We start from the raw sequence: 6,956 nt of genomic DNA on the forward strand, positions 1-6,956 counted from the left end.
TTTTATTGTTGTCAAAGGTTCATATGGAACTTTATGGAATTTTTGTAGTTCTCTAACTGTTAAGTAAGTACTTATAATTTTTAATGTTAGAATTGTCCTTGTGGTAAAGCTACAATATTATCACCTTACCTAAATGTGCTCATTTTGAGGTGAATTAGAAGATTTCCCATGGAAAGATTCCATCTGCTTTTGATTTTCACTGATCCAAGTCCATAATGGTTGAAGTGTATCACCTCCTTACATGTTTCTATTGTCTACTGCCGTTTTATCTCCTTGACCGAAGCAAACCCACCTGAACAGGGCAGTGTGCAATGTTACTTGTTGTATTGCATCTTTGAACTGTTTAGAGAGTGCCTTGGCTGGGTGATGCATTTTGGCCTGTGATTATGGTGTATTACATGCCAGTTTAGGAACTACACGTGTTAAAACAGACTTTTGACATCGCAGTTGATGGAGAATCTAATGTGGGATGTTTTTTTCTTTTAAGCCATCATTATCCCTCTGTTGTCTACCAGGAGGTCCAGGTATAAGTATTTACAACTCAGCTGACTGTTTAAACTATAGTTATTGGGAAAAGATAACATCCTGAGGGCCATTTGTCAGATATCTGAATGGTGTCTCTAATACTTTAGATGTCTCCATTATATCAGATTAATCATTCTTTAGACAAACCTTCAAGGTATGGTCAAAAGTCTACACTTTTGACTATGTCAGATGTAAAGTTCAGTGAGTAGAATTCTATTCCGAGTAACTGTTATGATAGTGAAAATGTAGATGCTGGCATTATCGGGGGGCTCTATAATTTCCCTGGCACTCTATTCTAGCAGTGAGGTTTGTTTTGGATTTTTTACCCCTTTGGCTTAGCTATTCTGATGGATCTAATAGAATAGTTAAATCAAACCCTTCATTTAATGTAAGGTAGATATTTTCTGAGAACTGACTCCTGTTTACCTGTGTTACAGGTTCCAGTGTTTTAACCCAGTGCTGTTTTGGCACACTGAATCCTCAGCAAAGGATTAAAGTGTTCTGTTCTCAATTTATCAGGTTGTTGTTTTTCAAAACAGGGTCTCTGTTATCACTTACAGTGTGATCATCAGGTATTTCAGTTAATATAATTGCCAACAAATACATGATCGGGATCTGAGCTTTGGTTTTAGGATCCTTACATCCTCTGACTTTTTGAGGACACGTTTGAAATATGGCTAAGTATAACTTACTGTTACCTACAGAGGCCTTAAATAATATGTGGAAAGAATCTGAATTTCTCCATTTTGAAGAGGATGTTAGTTCCAAAAGCAAGAGGGAACACTTCAAAGATGAATGTTAAATAAATAATAGACAGAGTAAAATAATCAACTGCAATTTACTGGCAATGTCCAACAATGGTAAGTGTTAAGGTACTGCCTACAAAGCGAGGCTCAGTGACTCTGGTCTATCTGCTGTAAGAATGCATTGGATGCAAATTAGATTTCTGTATCTTTTGGAAGTCTGTTTTCTCACTAGTCCTCATCATAGAAACATTAAGGCTGGAAAAGACCTCCAAGGTCATTGAGCCCAATTGTTAACCCAGCACTGACAAGTCCACCACTAAACCATGTCCCCAGGTGTCACATTTTGAACACATCCAGGTGATTCCACTGCTTCCTGAGCAGCCTGTTCCAATGCCTGACCATGCTTTTGATGAAAAAACTCTTCCTAATATCCAGTTATTCTATGATAATCTGACTGATTTTGTTCTAAGTGGATGCTTACTCATGTGAGTAGTAGTTGAGCATTTCACTGTAGCATCTACCAGTTTAACACTCGAACCATAGTAAGACATACTTTTGAATCTCCTTTGTAGATTTTGGAGGTCTCTTAATGAAAGTGACAAAGACTAGGCATTTTACAATCAATATTTACTGAGATACAGATTTTGGGGATTTTAGAGTGCTGATTAAGGGTTTTTTTTTTACTAACAGCTTGTGTCTTCTTTAGCAGACAAACATGCCATAATTAGGAATGTAGTTTGAGCAGATTAGTAGAACAAGTTTCAGTACAAGGAAGCAAAGGACGGAGAGTATGGAAGAAACCTATACTGTCCCCGTTGTGAAGAAAATTGATTTTGCTGTTGCATGATAATCAGTTCACTGGAAAGCTTTCTCTGGCAGATTTCTTGAAAGAATCAGCTGTTTGATGGAATTAATACAATTGGAATAAAACTACATCATCTTTTCTAGGAAATCCTGTTTCTTTTCAAAGGAAACAGTAGAAAAAAGCCATAGCACAGAGAAAAAATTACTCTTTTCTGGTTTTTACATACTTATGATTGTACAACCATAAGTTAAGAAGCATTACATAGAAATCCCCAGCATTTGCACAGGCAATGTACAGATTTAATATGAGTGCCTGCATACATGTTAGAAAAATCTTCTGGGTTTTCTGGTAATTAGTATGATTTTGTGCATTAAAAATGCTATTCTTCCTTTAGGATAAACACACTGGAGAACATGTTATGACTATAGTTTTTCTAGTGTGGGGTTGGCAGTTATGAAATCCCTTTTTTCCTTGTAGTCTCTGTAATTCTGATTAAGACTATTAATCATTATTATGACAGGCTTATTTTATTGGCACTGCGTTTCTTTCTCCACAAATCAAATTCCTTATTTGTTTTGTTCACATGCAGTGAAGCTAGATTACAAACTCTGAGAAGAGGATTATCTCTCACGAGTGTTTGTATACATTTTGTGCAGTGAACTTCCAATACAGAGTGTTATCTGGAGCTTCCTGAAGTATTTTTAAAAGAGCCAAGGACCTAGTGATAGTTTAAACCATTTTTCAATTCTTGAGTTTCCTGGAGTTGTAACAGGGTACTAGATTCTGGCTGTTCACTTTTCAAGAAAGATGTTTGAAAGTCAACAGACTAGAGATGAATTATTAAAAAATTAAATAAAGTATGCTACACTGAAAAACTTAGGCTCAAATTATTTTCCTAATGTAAGACTGAACTAAGTATAATTGTAATCAAATATAACTATTAACACTAAGAACATAGATTCCCTAGTGGAGAACATTTCTAAGTTATAGAAAGATCCAAAACATGGAAAAGGAAGTGAAAAAGACCAAGCAAGAATCAAGAACTTATTTTTCAGAATGGAGATGATTAATTATTGGAACAATTTAATTTCAATTATGGTAAAACACTGCAAATTAAAAGAAAGAAAGAAAAATAAAAAAAGATGATTTGCTGGATATTATTCTCAAGTTTACTCATAACCATGAAGTTGAAGCAAGAATTAATCAGAGAATTCATATAGAAGTTGGTCAGCAGAGGGTTGGGTTAGACCATCATAGTTATATTAGCTGCTTGGTGTCTTTGACATTGGATTTACCCAAGTTACTAGTCTTTGATATCTGATGTTAAAATGATTGATTTTCCATTAATCTCATAGCCCCTTAGGCTGGATCACTAGATTGAGATGCTCTAAAATTCAATGTAGTAAATAAATTGTAAAGATCCCCTTCTACTAGGAGGTCTTGCATTATGATGTGACACAGACTCTTCATCTCAGGAAATCTAGGAAAGGGACTGTTCTTGAATTTCTTTGTTGAACACTTATTTCCCTTTTAGCAGTTACATTAATTCTATTACTCTCCTGAATTACTTTTCTGAAGGTATTTGCTTGTTGGCCATGTTAAGATTTTAGCTGTACACAGCTGTTAGTAGGGAAACTAGGCCATGTGCAGAACTAATTAGCATCTATGTTATTAGTCATAAATTACTGAATTATAAAGTACCTGTTCTGCTTTAAAAAGGCAATAGGTAATTGGGAAAACAGATTTTAAAAGGTGCTTAATTTAACTGAAAAGTGTAGACTGGTGAAATTTAGAGACCAGCATTTTAATGTCATCAGTGAGATAAGTTCTATTAGTAATTTGTCAGTTAATTAGTTATAGTAGTTCAGTCCTAGAATTGTAGAACCGTTTAGGTTGGAAAAGACCTTTAAGATCATTGAGTCCAAGCATATGTGAAGGAATCATTTTTGCAGCCCTTGGAAAATAGTAAGGAGACCAGCTCAAACCAGCACACCAAAAACACCTGAAACCTCAATTAAAAATCAAAAAAGTAAAGTCACTAGTGCTACTAGTCTTGAGTTTTGTAACAGTCTAGGTAAAACTGATGAGAGATACAGGTGACAGTGTAACAGACATTCAGTTAGGCCTTCTCTGGTCTCAATGTGATTTGATCATCAGTACATTGTACATTTATCTTCTTTTATTGATACAATTCTGTAATGTATCGTAAATCAAGTGTGAAAGATTTACCAAGGGTCACAATGTTGTAGTGTAAAGTGAAATATTGTGTAATTAGTTGCTTGAGTCTGCACAGGCTTGGAGATCTTCTCATTGATATCTTTGTATATGTATGTCTGATTCTGCTGGACATAGCATGAGAGACTATCACAACTTGATATCTGTGCTTTGCTTGTTTGCCATGCCAATTCACAACTTAAGACCTGTGCTTTGCTTGTTTGCCATGCCAATGGTGCCTTTGCCAGTTACAATGCAGTCATCCTTGGATACTCTCTTGAAGGCCCAGAGTGCTTTGCTTCTAGATTAGGTGAGTGTTGATCATATTTCAGTCTTAGGGGTAGATGTCTTTACGCAGCTGATTCCAGTCTGAGAGAATTTAGATAGTGTGCTGTGGGAGTAAGACCTGTGCTTTGCTTGTTTGCCATGCCAATGGTGCCTTTGCCAGTTACAATGCAGTCATCCTTGGATACTCTCTTGAAGGCCCAGAGTGCTTTGCTTCTAGATTAGGTGAGTGTTGATCATATTTCAGTCTTAGGGGTAGATGTCTTTACGCAGCTGATTCCAGTCTGAGAGAATTTAGATAGTGTGCTGTGGGAGTGCAAACTGGAAAATAGGACCCTAGAGGGAAAAAATTACACAGATGAGATATCTTCCTATTCAGAACTGCCGAAAGGATGGTCCTCATGACCCCATTGTTTTAATCTCTCATGTCTGATGAACTGCTGTTTACTGGCTCGTGTCAGAGAGCGGCTTCTCATTTTCAGCACATATCTTCAAGCAGTATTAAAGGCTGAATATTTCAGCCATTCCAGCTTTCAGTTTTTCTTGGCTCCAGTATTGTTGAGCATTATAAAACATGCAGTTACAGGAGGAGATGTATAAACATTGAGATTTATTTGACCTGGGAACTGATTGGAAACTTGGAATGTGCATAAAATTTGAACACTGCCTTTCAGTTCGGAAAGAAAGGCCCTTTAGTCCAGGCAACTGTTCCAGCCATACTTGTTCCCATAGAAATGCTGACTTTCTACTGTTGCTGTCATTTCTCAGTACTTAGCCAAAGCAGTGATCAGTGTTGCTGCAAGAGGGTGTTTTTTGCAGAACTCTGACTGCCAACTTTATCCCTACATTTTGGAGAATACTGTGAATCATTTCTCGAGAGACACTTTTTTTTCCATCCAAAACAAACAATAAGGATCAAACTATTTGTCCATGCTGTAATCTATTTCAGGATCATGTGCATCCTGTGATAGTCCTTTCTTAAGAAACTCAGGGATTTTATTTTGAATACCTGGTATTGTCATCACTCTGAAGAGCTTCTTGAGATTTCTTCTGCCTACATCTGTAGAATGTTTCCCCCTGCCACAGCTATTGCTTTGGCTTAGGAGAGCTGAAGAAACACAGTGACTGCTGACAAGTAAACTTGATTTCTAAGCAATTTGTGCCTTAGGCCATATTCATAAACCTTGCAGAGGATGTTAAGATTCCAATGAGACCAGGGAATCATTCCACCTAGGTTTAAGAAATGATGTGAAGTCTTGGCAAAGGAGTATGCTAATTGATACTATATGCTAAATATTATTTACCTCTTTACTTGGATATAGTATCATTCATTGGGAAGATAGTTTTGCTCCTTTGTTTTTTATAGGAAGTTCTGGAATATGGAGATCTCTGAATGAGATTGTCTCAGTTGAGCATCTCACAGCATAGTGAAAGTGAAGGTACCTAACGGGATTTAAGCACACTGTAAAGACGTAAATCACCACTGTGTCACTTCCAAGGATTATTCCTTTTCCTGAGACTTTGTGTCTTGAAGATGTGTTAACTTTTGTGGAACATTTTATTGTACCTGAGGCCTTTGAGTGGGTTGTTGCTTTTTGCAGGGCAAGTGTCCTCTCGGACACAGGATCATTTCTCCAGACGACCTGGAGGAATCAATGGTTCTTGGAGTCAGTTCCCTGTAGCTCGAATGCACAGTCATTAAAAGGAGGATAAAAGTTGCTGACTGTAATGGGGTGTCTTTAAAGCTCACAAATATATTTTATCAAGGATTGAAAGGAAATTGCTTAGTTTTGAGAGGACAAAACAGTGGAGTATGCTCTGTCCTTTCATACCACATACATGTTAGTTACGTAGGGGCTGGGACAGGGAGGCTCCCGTTGGAATCTGAGGGGCTCTGTGCAGGTTGTAGTGGTTAGATTCACATCCATGATATGAAAACATTTTTAGGAAATACATCTCAAAAACTTTCAGTTGCAACAAGGTTTATCCTTTTTTTATCCATGTTTATTTAGACGAGTCCTGTCAATGAAGAGGTTGGCAGTCTGAGTCATTTGAAAGTCTCCAGTCCAATCCATGTTTATTTAGACAAGTCCTGTCAATGAAGAGGTTGGCTGTCTGAGTCATTTGAAAGTCTCCAGTCCTAAATTGCAGTTTAGAGGACTCCTTAATGCTGATCTTTCAACAGACTGTCCAAAAGCTTTTCTGTAGGCATATTCAAATATGTGCCGATATGTTCAATGTGTAGGTCAAAATCAAGTGCTCATTTCAATAATAACTCAGTTCTTTTTGGTTTTGTTTTCTGAAAATCTTGAAAGAACAGCTAAAACAAGAACAAAATCATACATTGATATTTTATGATCAGTCATTTATATCTGTGATGT

The sequence above is a fragment of the Acanthisitta chloris genome, unplaced genomic scaffold, assembly GCF_000695815.1.
Source record: "Acanthisitta chloris isolate BGI_N310 unplaced genomic scaffold, ASM69581v1 scaffold17707, whole genome shotgun sequence".
NCBI lineage: Eukaryota > Metazoa > Chordata > Aves > Passeriformes > Acanthisittidae > Acanthisitta > Acanthisitta chloris.